The sequence below is a fragment of the Eurosta solidaginis genome, chromosome X (assembly GCF_040869045.1).
Source record: "Eurosta solidaginis isolate ZX-2024a chromosome X, ASM4086904v1, whole genome shotgun sequence".
Taxonomy (NCBI): domain Eukaryota; kingdom Metazoa; phylum Arthropoda; class Insecta; order Diptera; family Tephritidae; genus Eurosta; species Eurosta solidaginis.
The window spans coordinates 41,635,104-41,659,537 of record NC_090324.1 but is presented as its reverse complement, the minus strand read 5'-3'; the positions used below and the strand labels follow the sequence as shown (position 1 = coordinate 41,659,537).

Sequence of the window (24,434 nt, the reverse complement as noted above, 5' to 3'; positions counted from 1 at the left end):
CGATTCACAGAGTTGGCGATTCGGCATGCGCGGCTAACAAATCCACAAGCGTCAAAGACAAGCAACGAACTAAATTCACCAGGAAATGATAAACAGACAAATGGTGCACCCAATCAATTGGAGGTCGGACAACCGCCGGTACATTTTATTCAGCAGCCTGGTATGTACGCAACGACAAATTATATTCAACAGCCTGGCACACATGCAACGACCATGGACAGAGTAAGGAAGTGGGGATTAAAGTACGACGGAGGCAAAGATCCCCTAGGATTTATCGAAAGAGTGGAGGAGCTAGCAGATGGGTATGAAATCAACCGCAACACAATTCCAAAAGCACTGCCGGAGTTATTGAAGGACAAAGCATTGGTATGGTACAGGAATAACAACCGGCATTGGCAGGAGTGGGACGCCTTCAAGAAGGACTTCCTGAAGTTCTTCCTAAGCTCCCGATACTTAGAGCAATTGGAAGATGAAATTCGTATGCGCGTACAACGACAAGGTGAGCTATTTAAAGATTATGTCTTGGCACTACAAGGAATCATACGTCACGCGGGCTACACCGAGGAGCAGAAATTAACCCGCATCTACAGAAACTCGCGCAGTGAGTACCAACTATATATAAAGCGAAGCGAGGTCAGCAATCTTGAGGAGCTGGTAAGTTTAGCTCAAGACTATGAAAATATTATTCCTGACAGGGAACCAATGCGACCAACCACAAGGCCATTCATACCACGGCGGCAAGAAGGTCAGTATCAGTGTCTCCAGGCAGAACAAAGACAGGAAGAGCGAGTAGAAATCCAAAAACAGCAGAGGTCAGAGCCACAACAAGAATATGTAGATACAAGAACGGCCTGCAGACGATGCGGAAGAGGTGGTCACTTCTCATACGGGTGCCGAGGCATAAGAAGAGAATTTTGCTGGATTTGTGGTAAGATAGGCGTGCTCACTCGTGATTGTTGTAGGAAGCCACAGGGAAACGACCAGAGACCACATTGGAACCGGGGGATGGGGTCTTCTGAAGTGCAACCTCGGAGAAATTAAGCATGTTCAAATACACAAACGGCCGCATATTGGTAACAGCGTATGTGAACGGAGAAGAAGCAGTAGCAGCGATTGACACGGGAGCGACGAGGAGCTTTATAAATGATGCAATGGCGAGAAGATTAAAAACTGGCAAATTCAAGGAAGTAAAGACGCGAGTAAGAATGGGCGATGGCAGAGCAATAATAATCAAAGAAGCGGTAGATGCAGAATTAAGAATGGGTGATAAAGTACAGAGGAACGAGATGCTAATCTTACCGGGACTGGGCGATGAGGTGGTAATTGGCACGGACTCTCTGGCGAAGGTGAAATTTGAGATGAGATGTGGTGGTCAAGAAATAACGTTGAGAGTAGACGAACGGAAGCAAGAGGTAGTGACATGTACAAATATGGTCGAAACAAAAAGCGAAGATTTCAAGGAACACAACCCAATGGCGGCGATAGCAACTAGCAAGACAGAAGATGCGGTGAGTAAATTTCTGAGCCAAGAATTACAGGTATTTGCAAAGATGTCAGGAGTATCCAACGTGGCCACACACAAAATAGTTATGAGGGACGACCGTCCAATTAAGCAAAGGTACTATCCGAAGAATCCGAAAATGCAAGAAATTATCAACAAGGAAGTCGACGAGTTGATCGAAAAAGGTTGCATCGAAACATCGAATAGCCGCACAGCGCACCCATAGTTTTGGCAAAGAAGAAGAATGGAAAATGGAGACTCTGCGTAGATTACCGCCAACTAAACGCAAGATCAGTACCAGACGCATACCCTTTACCACGTATACAACATATCTTGGACAAATTAAGAAGCGCGAGATTTATTAGTAGCCTCGACTTGAAAAATTGATATTGGCAAATCCCTATGGAAGCAAGCAGCAAGCAATACACCGCATTCACAGTACCTGGGCGTGGACTGTACCAATGGAGGGTGATGACATTTGGATTGCACTCAGCCCCAGCAACTTTTCAGAGAGCACTTGATCGTGTCATAGGACCAGAACTGGAGCCATACGCGTTTGCATACCTCGACGATATTATCATTACAAGCAAAAATTGGAAGAGCACATTGCACATTTAACAGAAGTATTTCGAAGGCTGCGTAGAGCGAACGTGAGGATAAACCCGGAAAAATGTGAGTTTTTTAAGAAAAGGTTAAAATATCTAGGTCATGTCGTTAGCGAGGAAGGCATCCATACCGACCCAGACAAGATAGCAGCCATCAAAGAACTGCAACCACCGAAGAATATACGAGAGTTACGACGTTTTCTAGGAGTTGTGTCATGGTATAGAAGATTCGTGCCGGATTTTTCACAAGTATCACACCCGTTAACATCTATGCTTAAGAAAGGTAGTAAGTGGAGGTGGTCTGAAGAACAGCAATCAGCATTCGAAGCACTTAAGGCAGCACTGACGAAGGCACCGGTACTCGCTTGTCCAGATTTCTCAAGGAAGTTTAGTTTAACGCAAGCCGCAGGTTAAACAAGGCAGAGATGAACTACTCACCGACAGAAAGGAGTGTTTGGCAATAGTCTGGGCAATACGAAAGATGAGGCCATACGTAGAAGAATACACGTTTACAGTAATAACAGGTCACCTAGCGTTGAAATGGTTGAATGCGATAGAGAGTCCGACTGGTCGGATTGCGAGATGGGCGCTGGAACTACAGCAATACTCATTTGACGTACAGTACCGAAAATGAAAGTTGAACGTTGTGGCAGATGCATTATCAAAACAACCGATGGACGAGCAGTTGGGTACGTTGACGATGGACGACGGAAAAGACGAGTGTAAGTGGCTTAAAGCTAAGATGGAAGATGTAAGGAAGGCCCCGGAGAAATTCCCAGTGTACGTTATCGAGGAAGGAAAGTTGTACAGACGCATAGGAAGTCAGGTGGATGGCAAAGATGCAGTGCCATGGAAGCTATGTGTCCCGACTTCACAGCGACGCAGAGTGCTAGAGGAGATTCACGACACACCGAGCGCAGGGCATATGGGCATCCGAAAATCGATAGCAAGAGCAACAACACATTACTATTGGCCAGGAATGTTAAGGGATGTAAGAAAGTACGTACAGCAGTGTCACACATATCAAATTTACAAACCGAGTCAACAGCCAACCGCAGGTAAGATGCTAACGAAGATTACAGAGGAGCCTTGGGCAACAGTCTGTGCAGACTTTGTTGGTCCAATGCCACGATCGAATCATGGAAACGTCCCTGCTCGGGCGCCAAAATGTGACGGACTTTTCCTTGACTTTGCCGGGGTTGGTCTCACCAATGGGCAATTTAGGTCGTATGTTGGCGCGGCCAAAAAAATGTAATTGGCAAACAATGCAACGCGTTAAAAAACGATTATAAATACAATCAATTTGGACACTTTTCTATATATTTATTTTAATTAATTTGGAAGGTTCTAATAAGTACTCACTGCAAAATAATTAAATTACCACTTTTTGTCTCGTTTATGTCCGTTCGAACGGACACTATAAAGATGGCGCTAGCCGAAGATCTTTACATACAAATTGGTATTGGAAGACAAAAAAAAACAAAAAACACCAAATCACTTGCGCACAATTTGAAATATTTTCCGGAAAAATCCGCGGAAATCACTTAAACACCTTTTATTTCGTTTTCTTATTTTATTCAATTATACAATAAAATAGAAAAACTCACCTGTATTTTACGTTTCTTTTTGGTGTATGTGGGAGTAGGATGAATATGTTTGTATTTATATGTTTAAATGTTCGGCACCTGTTGGCTTAAATTTTCCTTCTTTGATATCAAAGCTCTTGTAGGAAATATTGCTTGTTCGTAGAACGGCTACGAAGGACCATGAACACAATTGGCGGGAATGAAACCAATTGTGTTTTGCGAAAAGAAATAAAAACAAGATAATTGGTATTTATGCATAGGAATATGTATAATAATTAAAAATCAGTCTTTATTTCTTTGATATATGTATATTAATCACAATTAAAGGAATTTAGGAACTTACGTTTTTGTTTGTATGAAATACTCCAAAATAAAAAACTCGGCAAACGCAGGAACAACTGGTGACTTGTTGGCAGGCAAACTAAATCAGAGCCGACGGCAACTTCCAAATCGCCACCGAACCCCGAATTCTCTCTCTTAACGAAAGAAAATTCTGGATCAAGAGGACAATTGGAAGTTAGCCGTTGCTTGCTGACAAACGAAAAAATAGTTAAGTCGAGGGCGGCTACTCGGTAGGAAATTAATTAGGCCACTGGCCTAAACAATGTAAATTAGTCGAAACGCAACCTGCAGGACCACAACCTGCTAACAAATCTCTTCATTTACAATTCGAAAGAAAACAAAAACATTTTTTTTTTCACTGACGCCTAGGTCTTCAATTTGCTGGGTAATTGCAAAAATAATAAGGTTTATAGCGCTTTATTTCAATTAAATACATACATTGTACAACAACATTTTATTTTTGTGCACGAATATGCGATGGAATTGCTATAAAAGCATTTTACAAAAATTCGAGTTCCCAGCAAAAATACACAGATCTGTAAGGGTGAATGTGTCTACTCGTGTGATACATCGGAAACTCGCACGACTATACGTTAGCTAAAGGAGCTTTCTGAGGTTTGGCGTAGCTGATGTTAAACGCTATGCTGAAAGGACTGGTACTGCAGTATGTTTCCATATACATCGTATTAAAAACACCCCAGGATGGTGCGGTTAGTGGCATTGGCGCTAGTGAAGGTGGGCCGGAGCGCAAAATAAGGCGATTGGCCCTTGGCATAGGTGGTGGCTATAAAGAGGTAGACAAAAGAAATGATATTAGGGATGCCTTTAGCATTACCGCGAGGTGGGCTACCCCTAACTGTAAAATTAGGCAGAATTTCAGCTGATGGCAAAGCTGACGTTTTTTCCTATCCTGAAGATGATATGGTTATTTATACGTATTTAGAAAAAGCATCTAGCATACGTGGCATTAATACGGCTGCTAAAAATCAATGAATAGGCGAATGGTCGTGGTTGACAGAAGGTGATAGTGGGTTCCAACCGCTTGCGGGTCCTGGTTACACGGGTATGCGGAATTCGGGCACCTCGTGCTATATCAATAGCGTGATGCAGGGAATGAAGTGAAATAATATTTGGAGCGTAAGAATGCTACCCGAGCAACCATAAAATCCTACTGCACGCTTGCTTCGAACGGTTCTTAGCATCAGAAGTACTTGATCAATTCTATTCATCGGGTGCGAAATGTGTGACAACCGCTAAAAGATTGAAAACCGATTTCGAAAAATGTCATGCACAAACCAACGTTGCTATTGGAAGTATACCAACAATTTTATATCACCAAGCTTGGACTTCAGCTGACACGAATACCTACGCCCGTGTGAATTTAAAGTACTGGTACTCACGGAAGTTGATGAGCTGACAAAGGATTCTCAATCTGCCTTACGTCTTACAATGGGAAGTTATGGTAAAAACATACGTTCAGTTCGTCAACTAAATGTCTTTTGTTTCAGCAAGGAGAATTACGATTCCGTGTTAAACAATATCTGTACAATTTTTTAAATTCATCCAGCAATAAAGGGTAGCCTTAATACGCGAGGAAAATAATGACAGTGCCATCAGATGAACTTGATGTAAGTATGTCCTTCTCTTTGGTACCCAACAACCTTGAATCCCTTTCATTTGCCAGGAAAATTTGCGGCATCCACAACGTATCACGGAATTGGTTTTCACCCAAAATCGGTTGTCTACGTTTGGGTGCAACCTTACGAAAAGTTAAACGTGGATCGGGAAAGCGTAATTGTAGTAAAACATGAATTTTAAATTGCAAATCATGTGCTTCTAAATTTTGCATAAAATATATATATAGGCGCGCACATAACATCTGTTGGTTGGTGCTCCCCACCAGATTCAGTGTAGGTTATAGGGCGCTCCAGCCGCTCATAACGGCAGCCATGTGTTAAGCGCTCAATCAATTGAGTTTGTGATAAATTATCAGCGTCATTTAACGATGGTCATTCAGTATCCGCTCCGGATAAATCTAGAGTAGCTAATAAGATAAATAAAGCGAAAGCGGCTGGATAAGCAATAGACAGGTAGCTCATCTTGATTTATGCGTGCGATTTATGTGTACTTGGGAGTTGATATATACAATGAATTAACTAATAGAAACTGCACGTACAAAATATAGCTAGACAATGTTTCCAATTAACCATGGTGGGCTATGCCGAACATAATCTGCGTTAGATGACAATAGCCTTGTTGGAAGTACAATTTATCCAAACGTAACTTCAATCGCCACCTACGCATGCACCAAGCCGCGAAATGGTTATCACTGCACAGCGAAAACTACGCAGTTATAGCGACTAACGAATTATCTGGGCGTGGTGGGCAGTTGGATAGAGAGATAGTGCGGCGTGCTCAGGAAAGACATAATAAATAAAGTGAGTGAGTTGACTAGGTATTTATAAATTTAACATCCTATTTAAATTTTACCGCTGTATCTCCGCCGATAAATCTATACAAATTTATAAAAAAAAGTGTCCGGCGAAGTGCGTTTCCTTTCCCCTTTCGGTTTGGGTTTGAGGAATTGATGTAGATACGAGCTTGACTTCTATTCAACCTCTGGATGAAGATTTAGTACCAAATTCTGGTGTGATACACAAAGGTTCTCATTTACTTATTGCACGCTGTCATTGGCATTGCATAAATTACTCGACTTGGATCCAAGTGCATTAGAGTACATGATACCTGACTTCCCAGAAGGTAAAGAGAAGTCAGAAATGGGAAAAGTTATTGGACACGACGATTGATGATCCTAACAACCACTTGAATCTGGTACCAATCGATGCCTTGGCTGCTGCTATTAATGATTTTGAAGATGACATGGTGTTAGTTAGTCTCGATATCCGAGTTATCGATGAGCTTGCCGAGGAAATTCGGGTTTTCAAAAATGAAACGGTGACTAAATGGAAGAATAAGGTTCTGGATTATAAGGTGCATTTTCAAAATGAATTTGCCAATGAGCCTATTTGACTTACCTTCATCAATGTTATTGATTTGATAAGATCAGAACATAAACAAGGGAAGGGGGGATTTGCGTGCTCTTGTTCGGTGAAGCGATAATTATATGAATTCATCAATCCCTTCTTAACTATGAGTGACCCCTCTTTACCATATTTCATTAATCCGGTTCACCATTTAAGATCCAGTGGCCACTAAGCAATTAGGTGGTTGAATGTTGAATTTACCTAGCTATGAATACAACTGGATCACTCCTTTTGAATAAATAACTTGGAAAATTTCAAATTATGTTCATAAACGTTTTTTCATAAGAGAGAGAATGACCGCATTTAAACCATTTCTTGGGTTCTCCAAGAACCCATTAAAATTGCGGCCATTCTTCAGTTAGTGTACAACTTACGTATTTTAAGCATGCTAACCTTTAGCCCGGTAAGCAAATTAAAAAAAAAAACACAATATGTAGGCTACACGAGAACGGAGACGTCGAGTAACCAAAACAAATGCGTTAAACAAATTCGTACACGTTATTTATCAATTTAACTCTAGAATTAAAGGATACACAACGAGAAACAACGTTTGACAACCTTTAAACAGTTTTAATAACTATCTCAAAAATTGTCGCTCTGATGCAAACAACTGATGAGTTATCTACTTAAATTTGTTGAACAAAACGACTTACGTATTTTAAGCATGCTAACCTTTAGCCCGGTAAGCAAATTAAAAAAAACGCAATATGTAGGCTACACGAGAACGGAGACGTCGAGTAACCAAAACAAATGCGTACACGCTATTTATCAATTTAACTCTAGAATTAAAGGATATACAACGAGAAACAACGTTTGACAACCTTTAAACAGTTTTAATAACGTTTCAGAATTAGTGCGTAGAACAAATATCAGCGTTTTGTACGTTGTTAGAGAAAACTAGCAATTATCTGAGCTAAACTCTTGATTGCTAAAATAATAGATATTAACGATATTGGTTGGGTCGAATTTAGATTAATTTAATTCTTCGTAAATTTATTTCGTTTGGGCTATTCTCTCAAATTGCCCCTTTGTGAAGCTTATTAGGGCAGTATTTCTCATAAGGAGTGTCATGAACTACTGCAATTTATAATGAGCCGAGTACCTTTATGTTATGTGGCAAATAGAGGATCTGCTTTAGCCTTCTGGCGTCCTCGCTTGGGGTGAGCGAGTGAATTTTGGGTTAGAATTTTGTTGAAAACTTAAAGTATAGAATGGGCTGAATGCCTTTATGTTCCGGTGGCAGATAGCGGATCTGCGTTAGGATTCTGGTTGGCCTCGTTTCGGGTGAACGAGAGCTGGGTTTTTGGTGGATTATCGATAGGGAGGTGGAGTTCGTAAAGGAGGGAGAGGAACGGAGGGATTGTTACGAGGAGCTCTTGGCCTTCTCGCAATCCATCTCCGCCGTTGGAAGAAGGATCAGTTTGACCAAAGGTCGTCTGACTTGACCCTTCTCTGTTATGAGGTCGACTACGCGAACTTGGTTATCTTCGCCGGGGTGTACGTTGGCGACTCGACCTAACCTCCATTCGTTGGGAGATAAGTTGTCCTCTTTGAGGACAGCGAGGTCTCCCACTTTTATGTTTTCTTTGGGGTGTTTCCACTTCATAAGCTTTTGAAGTTCGGATAAATATTCGGTTTTCCACCGCCGGCAGAATGTTTAATGGAGGGCCTTGAGCTTCTGCCATCTATTTAGCATGGAGGCAGGGCTTTCGTTCCCATCCGGTTCTGGCGGCGCCAAAATATGGCTGCCCGTGAGGAAATGCCCTGGGGTTAGTGGCTCCAGGTCCGTGGGGTCATTGGACGCCGGGCTGAGAGGCCGTGAATTTAGACATGCCTCGATCCGGCACAAAAGGGTTTGGAAATCCTCCATGGTATATTTATGGAGAGAAGCGACCTTTTTGAAGTGGCTTTTGAAGCTCTTCACTCCCGCTTCCCACAGGCCGCCCATATTTGGAGCGCCGATGGGAATAAAATGCCAAGTTAATGCTTGATGGCAATACCTGGAGACTGTTTTGTCTCGGCTTTCTGCCAGGAAGGCTTTGAATTCCGATCGTAGAAATCTGGAAACTCCGACAAATTTCGTACCAATGTCGGAGTAGATGTTTTTCGGACATCCTATGCTAGCGATAAAACGCGAACAGGCTGCGAGGAAGCATGGGGTGCTCAGGTCACTAGTGGCTTCTAGGTGGGTGGCCTTAGTGGAGAAACAGACAAATAGGCATACGTAGCCTTTAGACAGTCGACATCCCCTACCGCGGTAGCTTTTGATGTCGAAAGGCCCCGCAAAGTCTACCCCGGTATTGGTGAACGCGCGGGTAAAAGTAGACCGTTCGCAGGGATGGGTACCCATAAGTTGGGACTGCGCCGCTTTCGGTGAATAATGCAGGTTTTGCAATTGTGGATGATGGCTCTGATCATGGTCTTGACATTCGGTATCCAATATTGGGTTCGGATGAGACGGAGCATGAGATGGTTCTCGCCATGAAGAGAATCATGATGAAACATCATGACTGTAAGGCAAGACAGCCTACAATTGTAAGGCAAGATGACCGGATGCCGCTCGTTGTATGACATATCTTTTGAAGCCCTAGACGCCCTCCTGTTCTGATAATATCATCTTTGTCGATGTATGGGTTGAGTGACAGGATTTCAATCTTCCGATCAATAGGTTCCCTATTTTTTAATTTTAAATATTCTGTACCGTAAAATTATTTCTGGCAGACTCGTATTAATGCTTGAGTCGTTGCCTTAATCTCATCGGCTGAGATTATGCACGACTTTTCTTGGAACACTGCTTTAGTTTTAGGATGCGTTCTTTTATAGAATCTCCTAACATATGATAGGACTTTCAAGGCCCTAGGCAAATTTGAAAATCGGTCGAGAATATCTATGTGCTCTACCCCTGTCGTGGCATATGATTGTGCCCTCTTTTCCTCAACGGACGTGTTGTAATCGGTGTCTTGTGCTGGCCAGTGGGAATTGTCTTCTTGTAGCCAAGAAGGTCCCTACCACCACAGCGAATTGTTGACCAACTCTGATGCAAGTAGTCCTCTGCTTCCTAGATCCGCTGGATTAGATTCCGAGTCCACGTGAAGCCAGTCCTTGCTACCGACCATATCGATGATCTTAGTGATTCGGTGTGCGACGAAGGTTGACCAGGAACAGGGCGGCTTTCTTATCCATGCGAGTACGATGGATGAATCCGTCCAGAGGTGAACTTTTGCTGGTCCCAAATGAATGTTTTGGAATATTGATTCCATGATTTCTGCGAGCAGCACGTCGCCGCAGAGTTCTAAACGTGGTAGCGAGATGGTTTTCACTGGAGCTACTCTGGTTTTTGCTAAAAGTAAGTGTATGAAAACCTGATCGGCTCTTTTCACGCGCATGTATACCGCTGCCGCTTATGCTTTCTCGGAAGCGTCACAGAAGCCGTGGATTTCTATGTCGTCTTCCGGTGAAAAATTTACCCACCGCGGTATCCTAATGTTATCTATTTCGCTATAGTGTTGGGTGAAACTTTCCCACCGTTCTAAGGTAGCTGGGGAGACAGGTTCGTCCCACCCGGTGCCCTCTAACCAGATATTCTGCATTAGTATTTTTGCCACTATGACCATTGGTGCAAGCCAGCCTAAAGGGTCAAAAAGCTTGGCTATAGCGGATAGGATTGCGCGTTTGGGGATGTTCTCGCCATTCTCTAACGCTCCTGCGGTGAAGTAAAATATGTCTGAATGCGCGTTCCATCGTATTCCGAGTGCCTTAACCGAGCTAGCCTCTTCAAACGCTAGGAAGTCCTCGCTGAGCAGATCCGTTTTGGGGTTGTCCTGAAGGATTTCCTCACAATTTGATGTCCACTTGCGCAATGGAAAGCCCGCTGAGTTTAATGCTTCGCGAATCTCGTTTCTTGCTTTGATAGTTGACGCTATTGTATGTCCTCCAGATAAAACGTCGTCGACATACATACTTTCTCGTAATATACCCGATGCTATTGGGTGCGTATTTTCTACATCATCAGCCAATTGTAGAAGTGACCGTATCGCGAGGTAGGGGCGCAGGTTACACCAAATGTGACAGTATTTAGTTCGTAAAGACTGATGGGTTCGTTGGGGGATGTTCGATGCACAATTCTTTGAAATTTGGCGTGATTATCGGTCACCCATATCTGCCTATTCATCTTTTCTATGTCGCTATTAAAGACAAAGCGGTACAGTCTCCAACGTAGAATTAAAATGGGCAAGTCTGCTTGGAGTACTGGACCTGGGTGGAGTATGTCGTTTAAACTAGTGCCATTTGCCGTAGGACTTGAGGCATTGAAGACGACGCGCACCTTGGTAGTGCTACTTTCCGCCTTTACAACGGCGTGATGGGGCAGGAAATAATTATCCGAATCGTCGGATGGTATATTATTCTTGATTTTTCTCATATGTCCGAGTGTTTCGTATTCTGACAACACCCGAACATACTCTTTCCCTAAATCCTGGTTTTTCAGTAATCGCCCCTCACTTCTGAAGAATTGTGAACATGCGCGCTTTAGGGACGGTCCTAATTTAATATTCTCAGGGTAATCCTGCCTGAATGGGAGGGAAACTGTATACCTCCCATTTTCATCACGTTTTGTCGTTTCCTTAAATAACTGTTCACAATACCTTCCTTCTTCATTAAGCATTTTGTTTTTGGGAACATTTTCGATTTCCCAGAACGCTTTTAATTAGTGGTCCAATGCAACCTCGTTGTAAAATAACACGATGCTCTTCGTTGGACTCGGTGCTTCAACTCGACCGGTTAGTATCCAACCGAACACTGTCTTTTGGGCCAGAAGTGTATTAAGTACATTCTTTTTCAGACCGCTCATTATAATTTGGGGATATATGTCTCCACCAAGTATGAGGTCTACATCTTCGTTGACCTAGAACCTCTTTTGTGTGCCAGAACCAAGTCTGGGAATGCCTGCATAGTCATCGTGTTGATATGGCAGGATGACAGATTCCCAGCAAGTTTGGCTAGAATCAGAACTGGGGTAGTCAAGCTGAAGCATGGATCCACTGGTGAACGTAATTCGATGGTGGATGTCTCTCTAACTTGAGCAGCTACTGCATTGGTGATGCCCGACTCTTGGGCATGCATTTTCTTCGCCGGTAAATTGATTCTGCGTTTCAGTCTTTCTGTCATGAAAAACATTCAGACCCTGAATCAAGTAATGCCCGCGCGGAGAAGTACTCCTGTGCTGGAATTGGCATGACAGGATTTTACATTCTGGTTTGCAGATTGTCGCGCCTCTGCTGATGTTGTTGGGATATTATCCGCATCTTTGAATGGATTGCGTACAGCCGTGTGCTGAGATGTATCCGCATGCAGACGCGTGTGGTGACGAGCGCGGCATTTGGAATAGTTGTAGGAACTGGTGCACTTCGTCACGGTGTGCCCTGCGGATAAGCAATTCAGGCAGATACTTGTGAATTTTATAAATTTAGTCCTTTCTACTGGGGTTAACTCGCAGAAGCGTGAACAGTTGCGTAATCTGTGTTCAGGGCATTTACACATTTTACAAATTGATTTTATTGTTTGCTTGGATACTTTTGTTTGAAAAGCACCAAGTCTTTTCGTAGGGGTTTCTGACGATTGTCGCGACGCGTTTGGTTTTTGCACTTTCGAAATGGCATGCCCTGTAAAACCAGACACTGTTTCAAGTGTCTGAAACCGATTAGACAGGAATTTATCCATATCCTCCCGCTTGGATATGTCCATTTTATGGTCTATACTTTGCTCCCAAAGAGCCAGCGTGCTCTCTGGTAACTTGGTTGAGCATAGATAGGTCAGGATTGCATCCCAATTGGAAGTGTCAATTTTGTGGCATTTGAGGGACGAAATACAATTATTTATATCATTTTGTAGCTTTTTTATTGAACAACCACACTCACTTTCTACCTTTTTTAAGTTAAATATAATTTGTAGTTGTGTGTTAACTAAGATACGCTTGTTCTCGTATCTTTCACACAAGGTTTTCCAAGCCATCTCGAAACCTTCATTTGTGAGAGAGCATTTTTTAACGATATCTTTTGCTTCGCCCTGCGTTTTGTTGTTGAGATGGAATAACTTTTCCATCCCTTTCAAGCTGGAATTGTTTATATAAATTGCCGTGAAAAGGTCGCGAAAAGTTGGCCAAGACAGATAATCCCCTTTAAAAACTTTCGTGTTGCAAGCAGGGAGGCGAATTTTATATCCATGAGGTTCTTGCTCAGGGTTGACGTTCTTTTCATCCTTCTTGTATTTTTCTGCCTCAGCAGATATAGACGCTGAACATCGCACGTCACCTCACGCACGTGACACCTCATCAGATCCCAATAGCGAATCAAACGCAGACTTTACCTTCTTCCAAAAGAGCCGCAACTCTTCCTGCTGTATTGCAAGGGTGTGTATGCTATGGTCGCTCTCCGGAATAAGGCTGTAATATTTATCAAACTCTGCGATTGATTCTGCTAAACGAATGTAGGTTTCCATTGTTTTATTTACGTTTATTAACGAGAAAATTTCCGATTAGAAAAATAGAACTCTTCAGAGTTAAAATGCCTGCCAAACCCTAAATAAAAACTATTGAACTTCGAAGTTTATTATTTATTTGGTTTATTGCAGACATTTTGTCTTGGTAGCGACAACAACAGAGGTTTATTTTTCAACTTTTGGCACAACAGCGACAACAAAAAGGGTTTATTTTTGGACTTTTCTGTCTCAGTAGCAACAACAAAAGGGGGGACCACTCGCCACGTCCACAGATACATGAGTGTATTGTGAACAAATGAAAAAGTGCGTGCGATATTGCTAATGAAAATCGAAAATATCCGGAAAAAAGTGAAGAAAGAAATAAATGTTTTACAAGAAGTGAGGGCCTGATTAATTTAATTGAAATTAATGTGTTTGTGATGTGCAAAAAAAACAACAACAACAAACTTATTCGGTATCGTGCGGAAAGTGAGGTTAGGTTAACCTCTTCCTTGTGTTGTGTCTGGAAAACCTTACCACTGGTGGGGGGATAGACCAGATAATTACAAGGATCGAAATAAAATTAATGGCCCAAGTGATTTAATTTTTGAAATGGTGCTCACTAAATAACTTCACTTTTTCACTTCTTTTTTGATTTTAATTTTTTCGCGCACTTCACGGGGTTTTTTAAATTTATTTTGCAAAAAAACAACACTCAAAAAAAGTGGCAAGAAATATAACACTTACTTCTTATTGGGTTTTGTTCTGGAAAAGTTGATTGTGCGAATATGCGGTGACTCTGGTCACCTATGTACAATATAAAAACTCCAACTTTTTCCTTGTCAATTTTTGGCTGCTAACATCGTGTTGTATAATATGTAACTCCCAAACTTCTTTGGTGGTTCTGCTGGAATGTGCTTTGGCAAATAAATCTTTTTATGCGTTTTTGTGGCAATTCGTGCAAAATTTTGTAGTAGGCAAATGTGCTGCGTTGTGGACTGTAATTTTAGGCTTTTAGTTCTTTTTTTTCGGTGCGTAAGGACCAATGTTCGGCCTGGGTGCGTCTGAAAAGGCAGTGGGTAGGCGCACGCGGGTCGATCTCGGGAATGATGGTTCACTAGAAATGAAATAAGCAAAACACAAGAGGGTTTTCCTCGTAATAAAATAATATTTAATTAGAGTGTAAGGAAATATAAAGTGGATACAATATTACCTTTGTGTTTAACGTGACGATGGTGATCCTGGGCGTTGTGAACTGCTTGGCGGTCGTTCATAGAAGAGGCCGGTTATCCCGTTGAGGACAACCGCTAAGCCGCGAAAAAGTCCTCTGGAGTTAAGGAGGGGAAAGGCCACACATACAACCACCCCACATATACGTGCATGGGTGCTGACAACCTGCACACACACGTGCATGTGTATCAAACGCATGCATGTGCATGCATGCACACAAATGTAGGCGTGAGTGTGGGTGGCTGTAAATATTATTAAAACATTAGGGAGGGGCGCCGTCAATCAGGTAAAAGTTAGGTATTGGGCCTAAACAGCGTCTCTCTTGACATCAAATCCGCTTTTGATAATGCTTGGTGGCCTATAGCTTTGAAACAACTGGAATGCCAACGTACTCCATCAAATATTTATAACTTAATTAAAAGCTATCTAGATAACCGATCGGTTAGATTAGAATATGCTAATCCCACTGCCAAAAAATCAATTTCAAAAGGGTGTATCCAAGGTTCCATATGTGGTCCTACGTTTTGGAACATAATTTTAGATAGCCTATTGACCATGGCACTACCAAATGGATGACAAATTCAAGAATTTGCCGATGATGAACACCTTACCGTGGCCGCAAAAACACGCGCGGAACTCGAATGTATAGCTAATGCTGCTTTATGCCAAGTACATCATTGGGGAAACGATGTCAAACTACAATTTGGTGATGATAGAAGGAAGGCAATAGCGTTTACACAAAAATGAAGAACAGAAAAAATTTACTTAAATGGAACTAACTTGCCATTCGTAGAGTCTATAAAACTTCTCGGAATTATAATAGATATCAATTTAAATTTTATCAGCCATGCAGGCTATACCATTGGAAAAACGCAACGGATTTTTAATAATATGGAACTTCTGAAAAAGAAATATTTAAGCTTCACAATGTATGCAGCGTGTTCCAAGCTGAAGCGCACGCAATCGATTCTACGCTATTCTGGGCTCAAAAGTACTTGGCAACACAAAACACACAAAATCTACACATTTTTAGTGACAGCCAATCATGTCTTGAAGCTATCAAAAATAGAAGCAGTACGACGCCATTAATAGCGTCAATACATAAGCGGTGTTTTTTTTTTTACATAAGCGGTTGTGCTTTCTACGTCAAAAAAACCAAGTTAATTTCTCTTGGGTAAAAGCTCATACTGGTATCGACGGAAATGAGCAAGCAGATAAAGCAGCCAAGGAAGCGGCAGGTCTGACTACAAGCCCTGTTTACAAAAAGTTTCCAATGAGCTATACTAAAGCAATTATACAACAAGAAACGCAAGAAGCATGGCGTCGTGAATACACAGAATCGACAGGCAGTACCACAAAAATGTTCTCCCAGTCGCCAAAGGAAGCAGAGATATACAGTGAAAGATTTGGAATTTCATTCGAAATAACGCAGTGCTAACTGGTCACAGTTTCTTCAAATCCTACTTGAAGCGCTTCCATATTATTGATTCAGACTTATGTATTATTATATATATTATATTAGTAATATATTTAGTACGCTAAAAATTTTTTATTCATTGCAATAACAAATATTCATTACTGTATGCTAAGTTAAATACCTGAAATTTAAACTCACGTCTGTATCCAGTTGCAGACAGTATTGTTTCATAAAATCATACCACCAACTATACTCACATGCATGTATATATTAAGTTATAATAATTTTAAATTCAAGTTATGTTCATGAAAAGATACAAGAAAACAAATAATACATTTTCTCGAAGCGCAGCTAGCTTGTAGAGACCTAAGGAAAAAAAGTCCCTATCCCTATCCCTATCAATATCCCTATCCCTATACCTATCCCTAGAAAAAGGCTTTGGCAACCCTCGTACTAGTTAGACGTGGTTTCTTTCATATCTAAAGTAAGGATAAGATTTCTTAAGTTTACAAAGTTTACAAGTGTAAAAACACATATTTTTACGCGCCTTCGCCAAATCAGCTGATAGGGTTAGCCGTGGAACACGAAAACTCTCAGAAATAGGAGTGTGGAATGTAAGCTATGTTTCGCGTCAGCTGGTAAGGGTGTAGAACTTACGTTCAGCTTTTCAAGTTCGCCGAGATCGATGTGGATCGTAAGCTTATTTATTTTAGCCAAATCGTAATGTTGTGGAAAGTAAGCTCGTTACTTGCAGACAGCAAGAACACAACCCAAAAAGTTGAGTTCCACAGTAACCATAATAAAATCTATCAACGGCATCTCAAATGAAATACAGCGCCTAATTCAAGATTCCGGCAATGTTAAAAGAGAAATAAAAACTGGCGTAATCAATCAAGCAACGAAGCTCATGGCTCTCATCCCCACCATTGAATCACTTTTGCTAAATGAAAAAAGTGATGATCCTGCTAACACCTTGGTCAATATACGTCCCACAATAAGAGAGGAGTTCTCTCTGCTAATACAATCTTTGAATTCAAACAATAGGGCTGGCCACATTCAACACGGCGGATACAGACCACAGCTACAGCAAAGCAAAACTTGACCACAATCGTAGCCGTGCATTGGCTACTTGGTTACAATGGCAACCACAGCTACAGTGGCAGCGCTGTTTCGAACAGCTGATGTATTTTAACATTTCATTGTCAAAACGAGCGTCCCGCCAAGTTGATTGAAATTCTGCAAATAAAATTAAAAAGTCAGCTACATGAATTAATGGAAATAAAATAACTCGTTCTGTATACTGTATAAATCTGATATATTTCTACGATCATCCTACAATCAACAAATTCATTATACTCTAAATAGCAAGCTGCTACACATGGTTCTGGCCTCTGGTATTACCACTGGAAACTGGTGGAGCTCAACGTTCTTGGAATTGTAATTAAATTTATATATAGACACTTCCACGAAACCAAATCCCAAAAAAAAGTGAAGGTAGAATAAAATGAGCGAAGTTGTGCAAAATATCAGCAATTTTGTGGCTACTATTGCTAAGATATCCCACATCACTTATTTAGCAAATGAAATATTTATCATGTGCAAAAATAGACGATGGTGGGTTCGCCCTGTGAACCTGACGCGGGAAGAAGAGGGATTTTTCAAGACATGCTTCCAACAGTTGCAGGAAAAAGATGAAGAGCATTTTTTTAAAGTAACGCGGATGAGCACAGAAAACTTTAATTTGTTATTGACGTTACTTAGGGAGAAATTGCGCCGCTTCTCGAACAGAAAAGCAATATGTCCAGAAACGCCCCTGGCTATGACATTGATGTATGTTTGTTAGTTGAGTCTTTGTAAAAAGCAATATATAATACTCTTATATATGTATATGTGGATAATTTTAACATATATTTTTAGGTTCTTAGCTCAAGGCTGTAATTATAATGTTCTAGCTTGGACTTTTAAGATGGGTGTGTCAACTGTAAAGAAAATTATATACGAAACATGCGATGCCATTTGGGATGAGCTACATATCGTATATTTATCACCTCCGAACCTAGCAGAACTTGCCATAATTGCCGAAAAATTCTTTATTAAAACAGGAATGCCGAATTGCTTAGGAGCTATTGATGGTAAACACATCAATATTGTACGCCCATCTAAAAGTGGGGCCTTGTATTTCAATTATAAAAAGACTCATAGCATCGTTCTTATTGCAGCATGTGATGCAAACTACCTCTTTACATATATAGACATTGGTGCTTTGGGGAGTCAGAGTGATGGTGGAGTCTTTGCCCGAAGTTCCTTTGGAAACAAAATATTGAATGGAACATTAGAAATCCCTCACCCTACCAATTTGCCAGGAACATCTATTAATTTTCCATATTACTTTGTTGGGGATAACGCATTTCCGCTTAAAACAAATTTAATGCGTCCTTTTCCGGGTATACATTTAAGTGATGATAAGGAGAAGTACAATATTGTATTGTCCAAGGCTAGAGTACATATTGAGAATACATTCGGCATTCTGGCAAGTCGCTGGCGAATACTACTTACAACAATATCGGCTTGTCCAAAGAATGCAGACAAAATTGTTTTAGCTACATTGGTTCTACATAACTTTTTAATGCTACAACATGATAGAAACTACTTCACGCTTGAATTGGTGGATTGAAATGAACATAACCGCGAAATTTCTGGACAATGGAGAGGCGAAATAAATCCATTGGAGTCGTTCCAACATCATCATCATCATCATCCTCCTCAACTCCTATTGGAGCATAGGGCCTCGACCACCGACTTAAATCTTATTCTGTTAGGTGCAGTTCTTGTGATGTCATTCCACGTATATCCTGCGTCTTCGAGTTCTTTATCCACAGTTCTGCGTCAAGTTTTCGCAGGTGCACCAGGTCGTCGGCTTCCTTGTGGATTCCATCGCAATGCTTGTCTGGCTTTATTTACTGGAGGTCTTCTGAGAGTGTGACCAATCCACGACCATTTACGCTTGGTTATTTCTGTGGTAGCCTTAGGTTGATTTGTTCTAGACCATAAGTCGTCATTTGAAATTCTTTCCGGCCATCGAATTTTCAGGATTCGGCGCAGACATTTATTAATAAAAACTTGTAGACGTTTCTGAATTGAAGTTGAGCTTTTCCACGTCTCGCAAGCATAAAACAGTACTGATTTAACATTCGAATTAAACAGTCGAAGCTTCGCTTTTAAAGAGCTGGACCTCCACACGTTTGCCAGTTGCCCAAAAACCATTCTTGCTTTGTTTATGCGAGACTGAACGTCCTCATCTGCACCGCTCTTATTTGAGACAATACTACCAAGATAAACAACGGACTCTACACCTTCGATTTCATTTTCGTCAACCGTAAGCGTCAATGGCCTTGATGAAATACTATAGCCGCATCTTATGACTTTGGTTTTCGCTGTATTGATGCTTAGTCCGGCCTCCTTTGCATGTGTGTTGACAGCTTCTAAATTGTGTTGAAGGTCAGTACTTCTGTGGCTTAGCAGACAGACATCGTCTGCATATTCTAAATCCCCTAGCTGAGTGAAAGGCGTCCACTGTACACCGTGTCCACCATTTTCTGCGTTCCTCATAATCTCGTCTAATGCCAAGATAAACAAGAGCGGGGAGAGTATGCATCCCTGTCGCACCCCGCTTTTAATTTCGAAGGGTTCTGAGAGGCGCCCATCGTGACTGACCCGGCACTTAAATTCGGCTTACATTGCCTTTATAATGTTGATTATTTATTGGGCATCCCTCGTTTTCGTAGTATTTCCCAAATATATTTCCTGTCGAGACTATCAAAAGCCTTTTTAAAGTCGATAAAAAGTAAATAAGCTGATGTTCTGTATTCACAGCATTGTTCAACAATGATTCGGACGGTATTTATTAGATCAACACAGGATCGGTTTTGTCTAAAGCCAAACTGATTTTCTCTTAGAGTTCCATACACCGCCTCTTCAATTCGGGACAGTAAGATCGTGGAGAACACTTTGCTAGGAATCGAGAGTCGTTCCAACAGAGAGTTGTAAACCGTTCTTCCTCTCATGCTTTTGAATTACGAAACAGCCTTAAAGAATTTTTAAATACAACTTTCTAAAAAAAAAGTGCAGCAAAGGGAATTATAGGCAACAAGCTTTTCAAAATTATATCGTCGTTCTCTTGTCAGAAGTATAAATGAGTGTTTTTTCAATTTCACTGGTTTCATCAGTGAATGTTTTATATTAAAATCCCGAAAGCTTATACTATAGGCAACTACATTTTTTTGGGCTTTAGTAAAGAGAATATGAAAAAAATTCTAGATTTTCTGAAAATAGCTAACTCTAAAACTTGATTCCCGGGCATTTTGCTTTTTGTTCATTCATGCTCCTGGCAAGTGGGCGACGAACAATCCAGGTTTTCATGCCCCGACAAAAACCAAATATTGAATTGATTATTTTGTCTTTACTTTAAATACTTCTAATTAAAAATATTGTTTTGACAAACTTAAATAAAACTATAACGCACACCTACGCTTAAAGAGTGTTAAGTGAAATACCTAAGTCTTTATACACACTACCGTGTTCTCTAATCCTATACAAACTGATCTAATTAAATAGTAGTTCCACCACTCACCCCCAAAGGCTTCATGAAACCTGACTTTTATTTAATCTATATGATGGAGTCAGACATATTATCGAGCTTTTTAAACATTGTGAGTTTTTGAGTTATTCACTCTTTAGGTAAAGGTGTGCGATATATCAGTTTTTCTCTTTTAGTGATCGTGATCTAATCTGTTTTGGGGGGGGGGGGGGGGGGTTCTTTGCAACTAACCGCTTTATGGCATCAATTACGCTCTATCTTTACAAGTAATACCGAGCATTATCTTATCAGAGCCGTAATAAACTCCTCAAATCTCTTGCTGGCAGTACTTGGGGAAAAGATAAAGAAACGCTCATTACCACTTGCAAAGCAATTGGCTAGCCGATTGCATCTCGTCCCCGATATGGTCGCCAAACCTTGGGGGTGGGGAGGTAGGGATGGCCTGAAGGATTAATGTGGCCATATAAATCGTTCCCGAGATGGTCGGGCTAGCACCTTAATGGAGCTGTGTTACCGGAGCGTACCGGATCTGTATCCGGCAAAGGACCATCACATCGATAACACTCCCCAAAGCCTCCGGGGAGCAACCTTATCACTACAACAACAACAACAGGCCTGTCAAAGCACTGCCCTCAGAACCGCTACTGGCTGTCTTCTTATGTCCCCAGTACAACACCTATACAATGAGGCGAGAATAGCTCCCCCTAAGGGAGAGAAATGAAATGCTAACCAATCAGTTCCTGTTTAATACCCAGACACCTGGGCATGTTGTTGTTGTTCTTGTAGCAGTGCTTCTCCCAATCAAATTGTCATCAATATCCTCTAACGGGAGTCCAAGGAAATTTGCTGTTTCAACAGGGGTGGACCATAATGAGAGGGGTATTAGAGGCAGTGGTTCCACAATACAATTAAAGAGATGGTTGGTGTCATGTGGGGACATATTGCAAGCAGGACATATGATTTGTAAGAGTTTAACCTGTTACAGTATCCAGATCGAAGTTGAGCTAGAGTGACTCGCGTTTCTCAAGGGAGTGTGCGTTCCTCTTTTTCGTTCTGGATAACCGTGTCAAAGGCTTTTGACAAATTATGCACCACGACTACTATCTTTCTTTCCTGACCATAAATTCATAAAGCCAAGAAAGTGAGGTGTTCAAAATGATTGCAAGAGGGTGATACAAAAGTAAGCATTGGTTCCCCGATGACGTAGTTTATAAGTCCTGCACTGACTCGTGTTTAGGGCGTCCCCATTCAGAGTGATAAAAGTCATATTATCTGCAAGTTCACTCACTTGCTGACGTCTACACAAAACATTCCGTCAAAGATATACCCAGATAGGCATCGTTGTTGTTATATCGAAAAAAATCAATCATCCTCCGTCTTTTGCGGGATATTAACCAACTAAGCCCAGGCAGTATCATGACATTCCTGTAACCGATTCAAATTGACCATCGTAACTTCTTCGTATCTATATTTTCATGTTCTCTGTATATAAAGCTACGCAGCAGATGGAGGAGGTAAAATATTCGGAACTCTTATTGTACCATTAATAATTTAGGTTTTATTACATAAAAAATAATAATCAGATGTACAACAATACCAGCTAAATGACACTTAAAATCTATATCATTTACTGTAACACATACAAAAACTTTGCTAGGTTCATAAGCTTAATCACGTAACTTTTCAACAATTTGTTTGTATGCGTTCTCTACTTTTTCATATTCCTCATGCAATTGCTCCATACGTTGACTTGGTGTAGGTAAACGCGCTCTCAACCATTCCTTATCCATTTTAGCTTTTTCCATTTTCTTAATATCATTTATATGTTTATAATAAATTGCGCTTAACCGACGCTTTACATCTACACGATAAGCATGATAATCGTCCTTATCATAAATGTTTGTATAATATAGTCGAAGTATTTCATAAATCCGGCGACACTGACGTGGATTTAGCTGGAAAGAGATGAGCATCAGTTTAACAGGTGGTTTTTAATAGTTATTAGTTAAATTAGTTTACCTTGTACGTTTCGCGTGCCTCATGAACAATTTCTTTGTTAAATCCTTTTTTGATGACATCACTTCCAAAACTTTTTAGTCCCATACACAGACGATCATCAACATAGTTGCGTAAACGCTGAAAATCACCCGATGGATCTTCCACTGCCATATCAATGACATTAATGATTGGTAAGTAATGTTTATAGACAGTTTCAATGAATTTTGTGCCAATGCCAAGTTTCTGGAATGGTGGTAGCCCTAATACTTGACTAATGCGCGGTCGTATGTGTTGAGGATATGCGTAGTACTCATATGCAGTGGTGTAGCCAGTGGTTGCAGACTGATAATCACCATTATCATTTTTATACTTTTCATAGCTGTAGGAATATAAAAATTGATATAAGTTACTTATTGAAGTAGCATATTTAGTCAACATACCATACAAAGAAGCTCCATTGCGGATCATCAACATCAATATAGGATGTTGCATCAACGAACCATAATATGTCTGCAAACGACTGAAGAATTTTAAGAATGCCGGCACCTTATAGTCACAATGATATAGTTCGAAGAAGTGCTCTTGTCCGTCTTAATCAGTAACACTCTGTTCGGTTATTTTTTCACCAAATGGTTGAAACTTATCTGCTTTATCTAGTGTTTTCAAAAACTCATCCATATTAACAAAAAAACAGCCATCAGGTAATTTTTCCGCTATCGGTCGCACAACTACATCAGCCTTTATATCTCCGCCTGATATTTCATCAACTATACTGTCATATTCAATGCCAATATAAATATGTAGAGGACCAGCAGTGTATAAAATACGCACACATAAACCTTTATATCCGAATATGCTTTCAGATTCAACAAATATTTGATGTGCCATCATGGGATGAAATACAAGGCTGTCATCTTCCAAATCTTGTTTGCGGCGTACTTGAATATGCGAAACATATAACTTTCGTGCTGTTTATGTTAAATATTTTGTGTAATGCGGATGACTTACTTAATTTAAATTCCACATCTTGGACTGCATCCAGTACGAAGTCCATATATTCCTGTATATCCGCCATCCCTGTTAAACAGTGCGCCCTCAAGGAATTTGTTCGTTTATCCCTGGAAGAAATGGTTGTGTAGGTCAACCCTTTCAGGTTGCCAGCACAATATAAAGCTTCTCCAAACCCAATTGTCAACCTTTTTATAACTAAACTTTTCAATTTGTTAAACAAAAATAGAAACGCGCAATTTTAAATTCCTTTTCCCCAATTATTGTTCTCTCCAAGAGAAAATAATTGGGGGAATATTTCCGCGGGAATAAAAAATATGGGATCTCCTTTCGGTGGAAGCGATTGGAGTGCTGCCGAATTTCTAGCATTTGGCCAACATACAATAAAATATGGTGCTTAACATGAATTGAGAAATGAAATTTATTAATTTTAACAGTCTTGTAAAGTAAAAGTACATTTGTACCCCAGGTACTCATACTACAAACTTAAATTGAAAAAAGTTGTTCTACAACCATATGGACAATATAAATAATTAATAATATAAAAAAACGTTCTTGAAATAAAGTTTTTGTCAACAGGTTTATGTATACCTGTGAATGCAAAAGTAGGAGCAACAAATATACGCAAATGT

At 40.6% G+C, this 24,434-nt stretch overlaps 2 pseudogenes; one reads left to right on the top strand and one right to left on the bottom strand.

Moving 5' to 3' along the window:
• Nucleotides 1-17,703: 17,703 nt before the first annotated feature.
• On the top strand, nt 17,704-20,314 carry LOC137234405 (putative nuclease HARBI1; annotated as a pseudogene).
• Nucleotides 20,315-22,463: 2,149 nt separating this feature from the next.
• Nucleotides 22,464-23,869, bottom strand: LOC137235474 (histone acetyltransferase type B catalytic subunit-like; annotated as a pseudogene).
• Nucleotides 23,870-24,434: the final 565 nt, after the last annotated feature.